At 45.1% G+C, this 19,096-nt stretch overlaps 1 protein-coding gene across 3 annotated transcripts in view; it reads right to left on the reverse strand.

The window, feature by feature from the left end:
- The window catches only part of ZNF532 (zinc finger protein 532), a 72,577-nt gene extending 54,848 nt beyond the window's left edge, over positions 1-17,729 (reverse strand). The window contains exon 1 of one of the 3 annotated variants that reach the window (XM_060236103.1): positions 17,565-17,729. The gene's annotated coding sequence lies outside the window, so the exon portion shown is untranslated. Of the gene's footprint in view, positions 1-11,799; positions 11,920-12,828; positions 12,948-17,564 lie in introns of those variants that run through there. The other 2 variants (XM_060236105.1, XM_060236104.1) reach the window with 2 other exon arrangements.
- Positions 17,730-19,096: the final 1,367 nt, after the last annotated feature.

Genomic DNA, 19,096 nt, shown 5'->3' on the forward strand with positions numbered 1-19,096 from the left:
GGCTGGAGAGCGCTCTCACAGCAGCTGCCCTTTCAAGGACAACCTCTGCCAGAGCAATGGCTGACCCAAGGCCATTCCAGCAGGTGCAAGTGGAGGAGTGGGGAATCAAACCCGGTTCTCCCAGATAAGAGTCTGCCCACTTAACCACTACACCAAACTGGCTCTCCCAGAGTTTAAAATTTCCAGCCTAGAAAAATTAGATGGGGATTGGAGACGGAATCAAGAGGGAATCAGAGGGAATCAGATAAAAACATGAAGCAGAGGTCCAACAGTGGTTATTAGTCACAAGGTATAGATGTAATTCTCTGCCTGGAGCAAGTGATGCTCTGTATTCTTGGTGCTTGGGAGGGGCTACAGTGTGAGGACTTCTAGTGTCCTGGCCCCACTAATGGACCTCCTGATGGTACCTGGGTTCTTTGGCCATTGTGTGACACAGAGTGTTGGACTGGATGGCCCACTGGCCTGATCCAACGTGGCTTGTCTTATGCTCTTATAAAATGACAGGAGATTTATAAAATTTTGCATAGAGTGGAAAAGTGGACAGAGAACATTTTCTTCAGTCTCCCATAATACTAAAACTCAGAGGTACCCCATGATGAACAATAGATTCAGGAAATACTTCTTTACTCAGTGATTTCACAGCCAGTGGATGTAGTGATGGCGACAGGCATAAATGGCTTTAAAACATTCATGGAGAAGAGGTCCATCAATGGCTATTACCTATAGTGACAAAAGGAAATCTCTATATCTATACGCATACTGAGGTGGAAGGCCCTTACTTATAGGCCTTTTGCCTTTAGGAACACCTCTGGGATTGAACACCATGAGAAACAGGAAGCTAGAATACATGGACCACTGGTCTGATCCAACAGGGTTCTTCTTATCCTATTAGTGCTGTAGATCAGACAACTGCAAACTCATTGATACATCTGAATACTGCTGGCTTTCAACAGAACTTGCTGCTACACTGCTACCTCATTATAAACATATAATTTATTTATATAACATGAGTGTGTCCATATTCTTAAACTTTCTCTTAACGACATACCATGGAGTAGGTAACCATTTCAAAGGTCCTGAGCCCTCACTGCTTCAGCCAGCAGACACAAGGAATGCAGTCCCTACCAATGGTCTTATCATTTGAACCATGAACACACAAAGGAGCTCTTAAAATTTAAGCCCTTTGTTCGGAGTGTTGCTACATGGAGATCCACCCTATCCCACTGAGGCAGTAACTCTGCCTTATCAGTAGGCAACCCATGAGAGGAATATCCAGAATCCCACCTTCAGAGGCTAAGGAGGGAGAAAGAACCTTTTCTGGTCCACAACTGAGCCACAGGGAAGCATATCCAATTCTTCATAATTTGTCATCCACTATAACAGAAAGGACTGAGGGGACAATTCATACAACTCTTGTGACCAAAAGGTGGCCCCCTGCCATGATGTAAAGGAAGGTGAAGCATCATCCACCACTACCAGTGACAAATGTAGAAGCCAAAAAGGACAGCAAAGCAGAACATAAAAATCTGTGGCTCAATTTGTTTACTTCATTCCTTTCCCACTGAGGCTCAATGAGGATCTGTTGTCGAAGGCGCACAAACTGTGTGGGAAGATAACGAAGGAATAATCCGACATGGCTCTAGTTCACTTCATGATGTAGGTGCAGGAGATCTACACAGTGAACTGTGGAGGAGAGGGTGCATTTTAGATACTTTACCTCAGGCAGTAAAAATGTTTCGGCCTAGTTTTTGAAATGTCACAGAGCAGACTGCAGTCATCATCTTAGGCTCCAATGTCAACTTCTCTGTTTTGGGTGTTTTTGTTTGTTTTGCTCTGTTGTTAAAGATTTTAATAAAATTTTAACTGAATTTTCTAACTGTATTGTGAGATGGGGCTCTTGAAACAGATTTTGCAAGCTGCTTCAAGAATTAGGCTTTTCAGGTAATCAAGCGGAATATAAAATGTTAGAATGAATCCATGGACAAATTAATGAACCGATAGGTATATTGTTCAGAAATATGGATGTTGAGAAAAATATTCCCCCCCCCCCCCCAACCCTGTTGTCTTGAATAAATAATATGGCTTCTTGGTGAATCACTCAAAGCACTGATTTACTGTGAGCCTGGTAAAAGCATTCTGGATTTCTTCATCAACCTGCATTCCTTCAGGCCACTTCCTGGCATGGCAGGAAGAGCTGTACATAAGGCAGCCCATTACATCCAGGAAAAACTCGATGGGAAATTCTATTGAATGCTCGCCTTTCTTTCTGGCCACAGACAGTGTTATTGCTCAACCGCAAACCAGACTGAGCTGAAATCAAACAAATGCATATTTTATGACATGAGAAAAACTGGCTCAACTAGCAGTTTTCTCCAATCCTTGTCATCCTGTATTTGTCTGGAGCTGAGAATAAGGTTGGTTAATTCAATGAGACCATAGGACTCAATTACTGAAATGCCAGTGTGTTAATAAGTATTGTAAGCAAAATGGCGCCAGACAATGAAAAATGTGTAATAACATAGGCCTATAAGAGTCAGTCAAAGCTAAGCAGGTCTGGGGTTGTCATCCCCTAAGTGAGGTTTGGAGTTCTCCAAGGATTATAACCGATCTCCATACTACCGAGATCAGTTCCTCGGGAGGAAATGGAAGCTTCACAGGGTAAACTGCATGGCATTAAACCCAAATCTCCTGGAATTCTCCAATCTGGAGTTGGCAACCTTAACCAGGTTTGCATGATGGAGGCACATTCTGAATTGCAGAACGTAAGATTCACCTGCTCAGATATTCACCATAACCCATATGAGGTCTACCTGGGACCTTCTGCTTATAAAGCAGGTGCTCTATCACTAAGCAATGGCCCTGGCCAGTGACTGACCCTACTCTGAACTGTCCTTAATGCTGGGGGGTGGAATTTGGGGACTTACTGTGCTGGTTTTAAAGTATGTTGGGTTTAGTTACAATTTGTAAGCAACCCTAACCCACAAGGAAAGGAGGTTTGTATATGTGTGTTATCTATCTATTTGTCTGTCTGTCTGTCATATATAAGCCATAGTTGACTTATGGTGACCCATAGGGTTTTCAAGGCAAGAGACATTCAGAGGTAGTTTGCCACAGCCTTCCTCTATCTAGCGATCTTGGTCTTCCTGGTGGTCTCCCATCCAAATACTAACCAGGCCAGACCTTGCTTAGCTTCTGAGGTCTGACAAGACCCAACTATCCAGGTCAGGACAGGATATATTTTAATATATATCCACTATACAGGTTTGGCCTTCCTGTCCAATAGCACATATAGATTGCTCCCTGATCCTGTTCTGTCTCAGAATACCTATAAATCTAGATCTGCTAGAGTTGTTCACAGCCCCCAGGAAAGTACATGGTTCATTCGTTCAGAAAGACCTGTTTGCATGCGTCATTTGATAGCTCCATGCCTGAATGAATGCTTTGCACTGAAGACCAGAGTGAAACAGGCCTGTCTTCTTGGCAACTTCACCTCAGAGATCCTGATCTATCTTTTTGGCACTGCCACAGGAGACATTTTCTTGGGCAGGAAGCTGGTTGACAAACTTGAATATTCTTGTTTGCCTAGAAGTACAGTCAGGATGTACCACACGCTAGAGAAAAGCAGGTGATGTTGCCCACTGGGTAAGCCAGTGTCATGAGCACTGAGACCGGCTGCACTTTTAAAAGCTTAAAAGTGCTGTGAAAACAGATAAAGGACTGTGAAGAGAATTCTTCACAGAAACAGTGAGCCTTGAGTGAAAGGCTACTCCAAGAAATCTGATTGGCTAACATCAGCTGAAGCAGAGAAAGACTTTTGAACTGGATGCTGAGGAGAATTAAGTCTGATTTCAGCCTTAACTGAAACCAGTTTAACACAGATTAAGAACTGACGGAAAGTTGGCAAGGAAGTTTGGGAAGTAGGCAAAGACTCCCATTCAGGCCAAGAAAAGGGGATAGATCTTCTAGAGAGAGAAGAAAACTCCCTACCCAGTCAAACACGGAGTTGGCGCTAAAGAGTGCAGTGATCCTTGGTCTGGTGTGGTTAGAAATTGCCTTTAGAGACCCTTACGAGTCAGTTAAAAACTCAATACAAGTACTGGTGTTTCAAGATAAAAGGTCTGGATACTAGAAAGAGTGTACCAGTCTTCTGGAAAACAAAGTAGTGGAAATCAAAGAAAGTGAACTGGAGTCTTTGAGGAAAACACTGGAACAAAAGCCTCTCAACATAACAATCTAAGTCACTGCAAAAATCTTAAAAAACTCTCAATGACCTGAAATATAAGAACTAAATTCTGTGCATGTATTGATTCGACCTCAGAAATTTCATCCTGACCTTTCCCCTCTAAGTTAAATAGAACATGTTTTTATTTTTGAATTTCAAAATGCCTCAAGTGCTATTTAAGTTAGAGATGGGCTCCTGATCCTTCCCTCAGGTTCCCAGGCTGAACCAATAGCCAAAATATCGTACTATGACAGGGTGGGACAGCCAGAGTTCTTCAGCAAAGAAGAGAACACATTATTAGGGTGGCTCAGTCAGTAAAGGGAGAGAAAAACAGGAAAAATCTTGCCTCTGAAGGAGGAAAGTAGATAGGGTCATCATAGCGCCCATGGCCTCAGACCAGATTCTTTGCTACTTGAATGCACATGGGTTTATTCCTTGGCTTGGCTGAATGGATTCCCTTCTACATCTGACCTGCCTTTCTCACTAGTGTTCCCCTGCACCAGTGTGCCTTTTCTTGAGGGTTCCACATAGTCCTACTGCAGGTTTCTCTTGTCAGTGGGACTTCTTTGGAGTCAGCACACCTGGTCCTACCTTCCTCCTCCTACCTTCAGGCCTTACTGGCCCACACCAGGCCATCCATTTTCCTGTCATCCCAGGCATCCCTTCGGTCTCTCTCAGGGTTGTCCTTGGGCTCGGCATGGTGGGTGCCACTGCTCCTTTGCTGTCCTCTGAGGCATCTCATCACCATTTCCACCTCAGCTATCAGGAATACCCTGACACCACCTGAGCGCCACAAGACCACTTGGATGGCTACAAGCAGCTATAAAAACCTCAAGGACAATCTCTGTTATGAGTGCTTCACTTTTTCATCATGGGGCAAGGTATCATGGAGCAGTCCACAATCCACCCCAGCACATCCCAGTTTAGACACCCCTCTTCTCTTTTAAGGACGAAGGCTCGGACAGCTTTCGTCCAACCAGTCCTTTTACCACTTCTCTCCTTCCATTTGCTGTACTGCTCACCTGGAACTTCACAACAGGAAGACTTTGGAAGCAGGAGAAGCCATGACTATTTCATCTCCCATTTCTCAGGTAATCTTAAAGGGACAGAGCGCAACACCACAGCAGTAGCCCAAGATGGGCTTCAGAAAGTGATGTCTCGTTAAAAATCGTGCATGCCCAAGCCCATGAACACCCACTCGTTAAGAAGAGGCATCCCTAAAACCAAATCAGGAATGTCCTTCTAACATTCTTTTTCTAGGAACCCAACAATAGACTAGGAACTAAGCTATCAGTTCCAGATTTTTATAAGAAGCAATTCCAGAAACAGCTACTTAAGTCTCTGTGGTTCTAATATCAAATCCCTAGATTTCTAAGCAACAAAGTTATCAGTATTATTATTTCAGCCCTCAGGTGTGTGGACTTTAATTTCAGAATTTCCTGTCTATTCCAAATATTAGTATAAGGACTTGTCTATACAAGAAATCTATTCAGTCGCAATTAGAAAGAGCTTTCTAAATCTTTGAAAAACAGTTTATGCCGGTCTTTCTAAGTCCAGCTAAGCACCAGGAGAAACAAAGGGATAATGAACAGCTCCATCCTTAAAAGAACTACAGTCCAATGAAGGCAAAGGCCTTAGAAGGGTGAAACAAATAACACGGTATGTGACAGAACGTGTGTGCCCTGGGCCGTAGGTGGTGTTTCTGCCCTGCCCTTCCAGGGATTCTAAATTCCCTGGAGAGGCTTTTCTTTCTGGAAGGGGTCCAGAGAAGGCTTTTCTTTCTGGCACAGGTCCAGAGGAGGGCAGCGAAGATGGTGAGGGGTCTGGAGACCAAGTCCTATGAAGAAAGGTTGAAGGAGCTGGGCATGTTTAGCCTGGAGAGGAGGCGGCTGAGAGATGATGTGATCGCCGTCCTTCAAGTACTTGAAGGGCTGTCATATAGAGGATGGTGTGGAATTGTTTTCTGTGGCTCCAGAAGGTAGGGCCAGAACCAGTGGGTTTAAATTAAACCAAAAGAGTTTCCAGCTCAACATTAGGAAGAACTTCCTGACCATTAGAGCAGTTCCTCAGTGGAACAGGCTTCCTCAGGAGGTGGTGGGATCTCCTTCCTTGGAGGTTTTTAAACAGAAGCTAGATGGCCATCTGACAGCAATGAAAATCCTATGAATTTAGGGAAGAGATATTTGTGAGTTTCCTGCATTGTGCAGGGGTTGGACTAGATGACCCCGGTGGTCCCTTCCAACGCTATGATTCTCTCTAGGGCAGGGATGTCAAACGTGCTGGCCATGGGCCAAACTGCACCCCCCAAGGGGCTCTTTTCTCCCCACCCCCTCCTGTCTTCACCCTGCAAAGCACCGAGGCTGCTGACATTCCCAGTTCCTTCTGCCTTTTTTTTTTTTTTAGAGAGGCTAAAGCAGAAACAAAGTTGCAAAGAAAATGCAGAATGAATTTCCCATTCAGCCTATGGGCAGAGTTGACTGGAATGGAAAAGCCACTCCACATTTCCCTTGCAACTTTGTTTCAATGGAGAGGAACTCAGTATAACTTCCCAGGGTTCCTATGGCCAGTTGATTGAAGCTTCCTGGAGTTGTGTCCTTGCAAATCAAGCTCTGAATCAGCTTTGTCTCTTCTCAATGAGGTGAGAATTAGTGCTTAGTGAGTTCTCTAACTTGGGAACCCACAGCCAAAGGGGATATTACACTGAAGAGCCATTGTTAATCTGAGTAGACGGGGGGGGGGGGGGAGAGAAGCTTGCAATGCCTTGCCATTTCATGTTTTCCCAGCCTGAGAGCATTTTATGTTTTTAGTTTTCTGCTGTGATCCTTGTGCTTTTTCTTGATGTTTTATTTTTAAAACTGCATTGCAAAATCTCACTATTCCCCTACCTTTCCATTTTAAACAAAACATTGCAAGAGTTTTAAGCATGTTTGTATTTCAAGTTTAAAAAATGGCATCTTTGATTGTGTTTGCCTGTCTCTATCTGGCATTACATTTCATGACACACATGGCTCGGCACCACAAGGTCCCATTTATGTTAGATCTGGCCCTCCTAACAAATGAATTTGGCATCCCTGCTCTAGGGTAACATGTCACCACCACCTGCCCTTTTAAAGGAATTTCTCACTGGGAGGGACAGAAGTCCCAGCTCCCCTTCCCAGTTCTGAAGCCTTGCTTCTGTCTCCCACTGCCCAACACCTGTCTACCACTGGGAGTGTAATGCCTTGTGCACCCCTGGGGGGATAGCCCATTGCCAACTGCTTGCATTCCCCCCTCTTGGGCTCCTTTTAAAAATAGAGCATCTGAGACGGTAGAGATCTATATGGTACAGAGAGCCACCGCCAGAATTAAAAGTTATGAAATATTTATTAAAAATAAAATGTTTTCCAGCATACTTTTAGCACAGCACTAGCTTTGAGCAAAGGAATCAAAAGAAACCGGCAAACATCAAATCCTCTGTCCCTTTTGCTATATGTGCCCTATCTGATGGTAAACTATAGTACAGGCTCTTTAGCTTAGATGTTCTAGATCCCTAGAAAGTTACCATTACCTCCAGGCTCCCTTCAGGTGTTCAGGCTGACCACATGGCAAATGGCCACCTGCTCGCAGATCAGAGCTCTGAGTTCTCCTTGAAGTGGCATTCCCCCCCCCCCCCAAAAAAAAGACCAACTTCCTCTTGCAAGGAAGTTTTATTATCTGTGTCTCCTCTCACTTGACCAGGTCATGCCAAGTCAAAGTGGTCTTTCCTGGAGATCTCTAGGAATCTATTTCCTGAAGATGCTCTAGAATTCTATTCCTCCTGCCTGGAGAATTGGGTTGAATTTGCCCATCCCATTGTCTATACCCATTAGCATTTCTTAAGAGATAGCTGAAGTAAGCCTGAAATGCCATGGGCTATTCCCCACCCACACCCTTTGGTCTCAGCTCAGAAAAAAATGGTTAAAATGCACAGTGGCAATCTTGCTCGTTGCCAGCCTTTCAGGAGACAAGGCATTTATCCGCATGATGCATTATCCTGATATAAGCAAAAATTATATTCAGATATATATACTGCTTTGCCAGGGCAAGGCCCAGGCTAGGCAGGGTTGGGCCCTTTTTAGTACTTGGACAGGAGACCACCAAGTAGAGTCGCTATGCAGAAGCAGGCAGTAACATACCACCTGTCCATCTCTTGCCTTGAAAACTGCATGGGGTTACCACAAGTCTGTTGTGACTTGATGATGCTACCCACAACTGTGTACTGCTTTACTATGAGCCAATTCACAGCACCAACAAGAAGTTCTAGGCTTTAAAACATCCTTGGTAGGAGCTGAAAGATCAGCAGTGGGGTGTCTGTGCATGCACCAAAGCTTCTCAAGCCCCTCCCTCCCATCACAGTCCATCACCTGGCCCATCTCCAAATAGGCAGAATCCTTGGGAGAAGAGTTTAATGCAATTTGTGGTGCTGTAAGTAGAAGAGTATAAGAGCCCCATGGCGCAGAGTGGTAAAGCTGCAGTACTGCAGTCTGAACTCTCTGCTCATGACCTGAGTTCGATCCGGGCGGAAGCTGGTTTCAGGTAGCCAGCTCAGGTTGACTCAGCCTTCCATCCTTCCTAGGACGGTAAAATGAGTACCCAGCTTGCTGGGGGGGGGAGTGTAGAAGACTGGGGAAGGCAATGGCAAACCACCCCATAAAAAGTCTGCTGTGAAAACGTCGTGAAAGCAATGTCACCCCAGAGTCGGAAACGACTTGTGCTTGCACAGGGGACTACCTTTAACTTTAAGTAGAAGAGTACACTGGGAAAGGATGTACATATTGAAGTGATCAGGACTCCGGGGCGGGGGCATGGTGTGGAGGACAGCCCAAGATAGCTCAGTCTCGTCAGATCTTGGAAGCTAAGCAGGGTTGGCCCTGGTTAGTATTTGGATGGGAGTCCATGAAGAGACACCAGAGGTGCTTAGTTGAGGCAGGCAACGGCAAGCCACCTCTGAATGTCTCTTGCCTTGAAACCACCTACAGGGCCACCATAAGTCATCTGTAACTTGATGGCCAGAAATAAAAAGTAGAAGAGGAAACTGGGAAAGCAGCTATGCATGTGCTTTAGTGATCAGGCCCCTCTGAGATGTATGTGTGGGTGTTTTCAGATCCAGGCTTATAAACATAACACTAATATTGTTTTCGATCAGTTTACTTCCTCTCTGAAGCAGAGTGAATGGCAGTTCTTTGTTCCCAACAGCCGCAGGTGACCCCCCCCCCCACAAGAATTCTGATGACTTATTAGGAAAAAAGTAGGCCCCATAAACAATGGGGTGAACATTTTCACACTTGCTCAGACAAATCAACAGCCAGGTGAACCTTCTATTCTATGTCATGATTCTGAGGCGGGAAACAAATTAAAATTATTTTGTTTTGTGAAGAGGATCTAAAACCTATTAAAAGATTATTTCCCCCATCTAGGATCAGCTATAGCAACCAGGCAGATTCCAACATGATCCAACAAGGCCAGCCCTCAAATATCAATCTGCATTTTCAGCTTTAAAAGATGGCCTATATAGAGAGGAGAAAAAAACCATCCTCAAAAATCCTTCCAGTGAACAGAATGTTTGAATATATTATATAGAACCATCCAAAGAATCATGAAACAAAATTTGTTCAGGGTTCCTCCTGTTACAGCAAACAGTCTCTACCACAGCATGTAAACGAAAAGAAACCCCCTCTGCAGAGCAAGAGAAAATAAAGGCAACACAACCCACTCTCACACACACACAATGCTACTCCGCATCCCCAAATTCAGAATACCACCACAAAATGAAGTGTTAGTACTTACACATTTAAAAACAGCCTACCAATACAACGGTGATCTCATGTAACCCTATGGATTTTAGGTGACCTTTGGAAAGAAAAGCCACAAAACAAAGGGACCCAATGTACAGCAGGCATCAGTAATCTCCCCCATGATGTTATCATAGACTAGCAGCTTCTAGAAAAACAGTTATCAACAGCCAAGCACTGAAAAAAACCCTCCCCGGACACTGATACTAAACGTTAACACATAAAAATGAAATCTCTGCACACTGGGCTCCCTCATGCAAGCTATTTAAATGTCCTGTCAAGTACTGAGCAGCATTGTTGCTTATACCTGATTGGGGGGGGGGGGGGCGGAAATGCTATAGATACACAGTTTTTTCCCCCGCCTCAACACATTGCATGCTCTTTTCCAATCCACTCCCATTTAGCCCTTTAAATACCTTAAGTCATCTTCCGCACAACCAGGAAATAAGAGGTTCCTTAGTGCTTGTGTCACCCTCTGAATGCAGCCAACCTTGCCTGACACCAACCTCCATGAAACTTGCCCAATCAAAATAACTCCCAGGGTTTTTAAAGGCTCTTTTACTTTATTCCGCTTGAATACGACGGACAACCTAAATTTCAAACTGGGATCAGAACGTTCTTTCCACCCCCCTCCTCTCTCCACTGTTTATCCTCCATCTTTGTTTGGGTCCCTCTCCTCAGTTTGCAGATTTATACCAGGAGCTGCCAGAAGGATTTTAGTAACATCAGAAAGCAGACAGGATTTCAGAGGTGCTGATGGTTTCCTGTTTTAGGAAGTTTCTAGCAAAAGAAACTCTTCCCCACCCCCACCCCCAGGCAAAAATGCGTAGTGTTCCAATATAATCTGAGCAGCTTTGTTCCTTCCCTTTGCTACATTCATGATTGGTTTCTCCTGCCTCTACCCCCCCACCCCTGCACTCCCTTTCTCTATGGAAGCTTCAGTTATAAAATGCAAAATGCCTGCCCTAGTCTAAGTACACATTCATTTTTCTAGAGAAGAAAAAAAGAAAAACTAATCTTATCCATTATCCAGTGCTCTGAAGCCTGAAGCCAAGAGGAGACATTCCTTACCAGCTGATGCAGTGTCCATCCGGTTTCCTATTTCCAGGTAATTAATGCTCGGTATTGAAATTTATGTCCCTACGAATCCACTGGAGTTCTACGAAACCTTTAAAACACATCCCCTCCGCTGGATGGGGGGGGGGGGGACTTCACTGCAACATGCTTTTAGAAACAAAATGCATGCCGTGTTTATTATTATTTGAAGAAAAATGTGTGTGTGTTCAGCTTAATACTCTTTTGTGAATAAAGGCTAGGATATCCAATTTTGTAAGGTAAGAAGGGGGTAAAACAAAGGCTTTTAGATAGATACACACACACATACTGTATAAACTTCTAATTTCTCTATCTTAACAGAGCTTCAAGGCAAACAGCTCTCTGCCATGTGGTCTACAATTTATGGCAGTCATGCAAGGGCCTGTTCTTTTATGATTTAACAGGGAGGAGGAAATGTCTGCCTACATAGTGTATCACAGGAAGGCAGACTTCTTTGCCTGGTGATACAAGAAGCCTTTATAAACAATAGCTTTAATCCTGTTAAACCTGGATGAGGTTAGCCCGCAGTATTTCTTTGCCTTGTTCAGACCACTGCTTATTCACTCCCTGTGCCTGGAGGGGGAAGAGGCGTGGGGTGGGGAAGCAGGAACATTTAGATTTTGCATACATTATCTCCACACTATTGTGATAGCACTAAAAAAAGAGACATACCTCACCGTGTGTACTTTGACCCTGGGATAATTTTTGTTTTTAAAGAAATGCCAAAGATCAGCCACAGATGCATAACCACTACAAACCTGAAAGGGTTAAAGGCAGCCTCAATCAAAAGGCCTACAAGGAAAACAGAAAAAGAGTATGCCTCATAGCCTTTTAAAGAACACAAATGCTTTCCATGCACAATTCTACAACAATAGTTTGTTCTTGGCCTTCAACCGAGACACAACACACACACACACATAATCTTAACGTCTGAAATTTCTTTTGCCCTGACAGCACCTTAGAAATACCAGCATGCAAACCAGAAATCCTGAGTCACAAAACCTAACAAGAAATACAAATTGTTTAAATCCATTTCTTTTTTTATTAGGTTCAGCTTTTCAACAACGAATCTTGCATATCCACGTGTCCCACCTAGCAAACAAAGGAAAGATTTTTTTTAATAAGGGTGATAATCTCAGATCCTGTCCCGTTCCTTCCACAAAAAAAGAGAAACAAACATATGAAAAAAAAAAAAAACCAAAGGGAGGAAAAAAAGGCATGAATAGCCCAAGTAATCCCAGTTACTGCAAATCTGTACATAGATACACAGAATCTTTTATGACCACATTAGTCACATACCAGTGCTGTGTGTCTAAAATGTGCATTCACATATTGTTAAAGGAAGAAAATCTTTTTTTTCTGCAAGATCCTCTCCTTTTGGCTTGCATGGAGGGAGGAAGCTATCCCACTGTAGCAGCTCAGTGACTGCATTGTATTCAGGAGCTGATCTGCCTCAAACCAGTTTCAGCCGGTTCTGGTCACCCTACATAAAAAGCTATGGCAACCCTCCCTGAGTTGCCAACAAGTCCCTGAAAAAAAAATATCAAGAGGGGTTCGGTTGTTTTCTTCATTGGTGTGAGGGAATTTCTGTTTTGTCCCCCTCTTTTCGAACGTAGCCTCACTGCACACTACCTCCCTCCCCACACGATTGCATTTTACATACAAACATTCCTTTTTCCACCCCTCTCTTTCCCAACTTACCTCCCAGAAACCTGGCTGAAAAGCTTTCTGTGTGTGTGTGTGTCTGTAGCTAACAAAGAAAGACTGCAATAAAAAAAAAAATCCTCACAGGATCTCCTTTTGCGGCACAAAGGATACTCGGCCACAAGAGCAATAGGGTGTTTGCTAAGCAGGGTTTCCCCTCAGCCTGGCTCCCTCAAGAACATGAGATGCTCGTCATCGACGCCATATCTGCCCACTGCCCTCAACACCCAAAGAACTAGAAAAGGCTTTCTTACTCAGAAAACAACCTGGGCATGCACATCCTTGCAAGGTTTGGGGGTGGCTGTTAAATATTCTCTCCACCATACGAATTATTATCATAGGTCTTTTCTAGCCATCAGGAGCATACGTGTCAAATGCGGAGGCTCGCGGCCACAGCACTCACTACAAGATTTGACAACAAGGCCTTCTCACTTACCTGAGAGTACCTATAAAGAAGCCATTTCTAACGTAAAGTGACTCCCTAGTTCTGCTTTGCACAAGGACATTATTGTCTAAACAACAACACAGAAACATTTTAGAACCTTACCTGGATACTGGATCCACCCTTTACCTTTAATTGTTGTGTATGAGGGAGAATTTCGGCTGCTATATTTTTCCTCAGACAGGAAACGTTTTGCCATGACAGTCTGAAATCCCTTCCTCCATACTATGGAAAGACTATGCCTCTTAAACTTGACACACCAAAACAGCTCAGGCCTTTACAGTCCATCAAGATAACCTTTTAACCTGGATCTGAGGTCTTTAACGCCTTATTTCTCCAGCACAAATTTGGCCCTTGTCAATCTGTGTCATTCAGTGTAAGCTTTTGGGTGCAGAATGCATGATTTTGTGAACAGCCTAAGGCAAGGCCTAAAGCAAAACCAAAATCCACACCTAGGGTGCCAAGGCAGTGCAGTGAACAATATTGATTCTCTCCATCCAGCAGACTTGCACATCTTCTAAATGCTATATTACCTTCACCCCAAGTTTCATTTTCATACTCTAATGTCTCCTTGTCTAGGACTGATTTGTTGGGTGCTTTGGAAAAGAGGTTGCCAGTGGCTGACTACCATGTCATGCCAATAAGACACAGGAAGGCCAGATCCTTTGGGTGCTTCCCATGCTAGCATCCCCAATAATATCACTGCTAAGTTGCAAACATGACAGGAAGTCTCATAAGTGAGGAACGGAAGCCGGCCTTAGCTTTGCTGTGACTGTTAGATACAACTGTTTCACTGTGGCAACCATTCTACAAAGGTAATGCCAACTTTCTCACTGTGGCAGTTTACATGTAGAACAGTTGTCATGCTCATTATCTTCTTTCCTTTCCACACGTTTTTCCTACTGTCTTTTGCTTTTCCTTACTAGCTTTGGTCCCTCCAAGATGGCTACCACTCTCTGATTTTAAACAGAAACATGACTCACATAGTTTGGTACAGTACTAGGACAGGGGCTTCCCAACATTTCTGAGCTGCCAGCACCTTTGGAATTCTGACATAGGATCACGGGCACAACCACAAAATGGCTGCCACAGGGGGCGGAGCCAGCCACAAAATGGACACCTTAGAAGACAGAGCCAGTCACAAAATACTAAAGTTATGCATAACTCTAACAGTAATTCTTCAACCTTGTGCTGTGATGTCAGCTGCACCCAACGAAACGTTTTTAAAAATCTGCACAGCTAAACAGATCTCCAGTGGCCAATCAAAAGCCCCGTATGGTCCTGTCCACTTTCTAAAACCACTTGGTGGACGCCATGGAAGATGCCAGTGCTGCCAACAGCTACCACATTAAGGATCCCCGTACTAGGAGCTCAGAGACCAAGGCCAAAACCCTAGTCTATTATGAAAGCTCTTTGGGTGGCCTAGGGTCAGTCACTTTCTCTTAGCCTAACCCATTTCAAAACAGTTGTTGTTGTGAGGATAAAACAGAGGAGGGAGAATGAGGCCAACTGCTTTGGGTCCACACTGGCAAGAAAAGTGGGGTATAAATACCTCAACAAGTAAAATAAATAAACAAGGCAGCCACTAAAGAACTTCCTCTATGAGGTAGGGACTTCAGGTCATGACGTACAAGTACCAGTCATGTTCTGACATGGTTAATCCCCATTGTAGTAGGACTACATCATCAGAGCCACCGATGGGGAAAGGAACTGTGAAATCCAACTGACCATCATGACTGCAACACTGAACCCCACTACATAGCAGTGATCTTTGGTAGATCTACCCCAGAATAATATTACCTTAAAAACATTCTTTTCTCCAAAGACCTCAGGACAACATGGATGTCCCCCCCCCCGCCCCATTTATCAGTGCAGAACCTTGGGAGGAAATGGCTGAAGTAGGGGTTGCCAGGTCCCCCCTGGAGGTAGGGTTCCCAGCTCCACGTTGGGCAACTCTTAAAGATTTGGAGGTGATGCCGGGGGGGAGGGGGGTAGTGACCTCAATGGGGTACAATGCTATAGAGTCCACCTTCCAAAGCATCCATTTTCTCTAGGGGAATCGATCTTTGTAGTCTGGTAATTAGTAGTAACTCCGGGAAATCTCCAGGCCCCACCTGGAGGCTGGCATCCTTAGTCTATAGTGTGCTTCATGGTAAAATGGGGATATGAACTTGGGTGTTACTGGTCCACACCCAACAGTCTCTCTGATATGGAGGGATTGGATGGTTTCAGACAACCCAAAGACACATGGCTAGATGCCAGGTCATCTGTGTTCTCTGGTGCTGTGGTATTATCACCTCTCCATGGACACATAGATATCTGAGAAGGGGTCAAGCCAGAATGCATAACTCCACAGACAGCCGCTTCTACCCAGTTAGGGATGCCGTGAGGGAAATTCTGAGCTCTTGTATGGTTTACGGTCATCTGAATCCAACTGCTAACAGATTAGAATAGAGATTCCCCCATTGTGGTGCCTGCTGACATTTTTTTCTGGTGCCCAGTAAATGTTTTTCGAAAATGGGTGGGACTTCTACCCAGCAAGGCTTCCGATTAGCCACTGAAGACCTTGGCTTGACAGATTTCTATTAAACATTGCTTTGGCAGCTTAACACAAGGATCTTCACTGCGTGACTGAAGAAAGCTGCGGCTGCTATTTTGTGCCTGGCTCTGCCACCCACAACGGCCATTTTGTGCCTGCACCTATCAGGCTGTGTCAGAACTCGAGAGGGTTCCTGCTGACTAAAAAAGGTTGGCACCCCCCTGGACAAGAACATCCACCACCCATACGCATGCACCAGTAAGATCCATCCCCTTACCGCCCCTCATTGCAAAGAACCCCTATTATTTCCTACTAGATGTTCAAAGCCAAGTCCTTATCTGCAAGGTCACCATTCCACAATTGACCTCTGGCCTCCCCCCACCCCCCAGCCTAGCAGCTCCATTATAACCACCAGTTCGAATCCTCCACTTAAAATGACGTGAGGGTAAACACCAAGGCATTCAGCGGGTCTACTTTTGAGGCCATGCAAGTCCATCCTCAAAGTCAGAAGGGATGGTGGCTCAGTGGTAGAGCATCTGCTTGGTAAGCAGAAGGGTCCCAGGTTCAATCCCCAGTATCTTCAACTAAAAAGGGTCCAGGCAAGTAGGCGTGAAAACCCTCAGCTTGAGACCCTGGAGAGTCGCTGCCAGTCTGAGTAGCCAATACTGACTTTGATGGACTTGAGGGTCTGATTCAGGATAAGGCAGCTCCATATATTCATACGTCAGGCAATTCGGTGGCTGGCTAGTCTCGAAACCAGTGTTCCCTCTAAGCTAAGTTAGTGTGCGCTAGCTCAGTTTTTTAGCCTCCGGCTCACACATCTGTGTCTTAGCTCAGGAAAAACAGCCCCAGAGCAAACTAATTTATGCAGCAGCTCACCACTTTAATGGCACTAGCTCATAAAGTAGAATTTTTGCTCACAAGTCTCCGCACCTTAGAGGGAATATTGCTCGCAGCCTACCCATTTTATAAGGCTTTAGGAAAAACCGCAGTGGGCTGCATCGAGGAATGATGCCCACTGCCTGGGACTGTGATGGAGGTGACGCAGGGCTTGGAAGACTTTAAAGAGGCGCCCAACGTGAGAAGCCTAGGAGGACACAAATCCTTCTCAAGAGTCAGGTACAAATAACCCCACCCTGCATGGAGGGGGGGGAGGCTCCCGGGCCAGAGAATTTTGCACACACACACACCCCAAACAGAAAAGCCTTGGAAATTCAGCAAGCAAAAGCCTGCCCCAGCTGAGAAGAGACGAGGCAGACGAAGCCTCAGCATTTCCCACAGCCCACCCCGGCTCTGCAAGCGTCCTTCCAGCCCCGCTGGCCTAGCCTCTCCGGCAGCAACGCCTGCCTATTCCCCCGGCTGGAAAGAAAAAGCTCCAGCGGCCTGCTTCGCCTGGCACACCCGGGGCCCTCGCTTTGGCTATTCCCCCGGTCCCTTTGGGCGGAGGCCGCGGCTTGCCAGCCTTCCCCGCCCGCTTTCTTTTATGCCGCGTAGGCACTGCAGGGCCAAAGTAACGCGGCGGCGGCGGCTGCATGGAGCAAGCGAGATCTGTCATGCGGGGCCTGCAAATATGCATCCCCCCCCCCTTGTGTGTATGCTTGCAGGAAGGGGGGGGGGAGAGAATAGTCTCTCGGAGCTGCAGCAGCCAGGCCCCACCAGGAAACAAAAGGAGAGAAAGAGAGAAAAAAAGATCCCCCCCACCCCGTCCCCAACATGGCATGCAAACGCCTCTCACCCCCCATGCAAACAGACCTGCTGCTGCTGGTAGCCTTGAGCAAGAGGCCAGTGTGTGCTGCAAGCCGGGGAGGGGCTGATCCTGCCAAGGGTGCTTTCAGGCAGACATGTTTAAAGGCTCCCTCTCACACTGCCACAGCAGCCTGCAGAGAGAGAGAGAGAGAGAGAGGCCTGGCTTTAAAAAGATGGTTGCACATAATGGCAGGCAGACAGAGGGAGAGGCTCTTGCTGGGACTAAGGAAAAGGTGGGGGTGGGGGGGATGCCTCTGGCTTGGGAAGGGGGGGAAAAGGGATGGATGGGGGTGTGTGGAAGAGATCTCCCCTGTGGATTCAATTTAAAACTTGTCACTGGAGTGTGAAGGGGGGAACGCGAGGAGAGAGGTGGGTGTTGGGTTTGGTTTTTTTTTTTTACACAAATTTTTTTATTAGTGGTTCTTCTGAGGCATTTTCTCTACAAACCAAGGAATCCCTGTCTTGTGGAGAAAAACAGGAGAGGGAGGGAGTTAAAAGCCAACCCCCCTTCCTTTGCCCATTTTAATTACAGGCAAGGAAGAAAAGAGAAAAGCACTAATGGGACCTGCAGTAGTACCTCTGCAGTGAGGGGTGGGGTGGCGATGGATGGTGTTTAGAAATCCCCTTCATGAAAACAGACTGAACAGGCCAGAGAGGTATTGGATTTGAATGAATCGGAAAGAGTCTCTGTTAATCATTCCCACCCACCCACCCCTGCTTTATAAAGCCATAAGAATACAAGCTGAATTAAGCACAATTTTAATATGAACTTTTTAAAAAAAATCCCATTTAAAAATGGCTCATGGTGCCTTAGAGGCTAGCCAATTTATTGTGGATTTTTCCTCCCATAACCCACAGCCCACTTTATTCACAAGGGGCAACATTAGGCTACATTAGGTATCACAAGACCTTTGATTGTTTGGCCTGCCAAAACCTATCACATTGGGGGGAGAAAATTATCTGAACTGAGAATTTGGCATTTTATATCTCTCCCCCCCCACCACCCTTGTGTGTATTAAGTGCCATCAATACCATAAGCAGAAATAAAGATCCTTAAGGAATAAAAATCCTACCAAATTTAAAATATCAAACAAGGTGTTTTATGCATTTCAGGAATATTCTTTGCCTGGGGTGGGGGGCTCATTTTAAAAGTCTGTTCCCTCACCCTCACTGCCAGCACAGAGAATAAAATATTACTGCCAAGATAGCAGGTGTGAGAACAAGGCAGCTCTCATAGTTGAATGGTAGCATGGTAATCTTAAGGGCATAGTGATAATTCATCTAATTTTGCCTATGTTTATTCATGTCCCCTTGGCCTGCAATTTATCGAGGTGCAAAAGTTAAAGCGTTTTCAGGGGTTGCAACCAACAGTATGCTTCTGCCATAGCCTTATCTTGGTGGCACTTATCTAGCAAACCTGGCAGTGTTAAAATTGTAGTACGATAAAGCTGCCTTTGTTTTAGACACAACTCACGTGGTTTAATAAAGCCAAAGGCCTTTTAAACATTGTCTTCTGTTCATGCTGATATTTTGCAACT

This window comes from Heteronotia binoei, chromosome 4, assembly GCF_032191835.1.
Source record: "Heteronotia binoei isolate CCM8104 ecotype False Entrance Well chromosome 4, APGP_CSIRO_Hbin_v1, whole genome shotgun sequence".
In the NCBI taxonomy this organism is placed as follows: domain Eukaryota; kingdom Metazoa; phylum Chordata; class Lepidosauria; order Squamata; family Gekkonidae; genus Heteronotia; species Heteronotia binoei.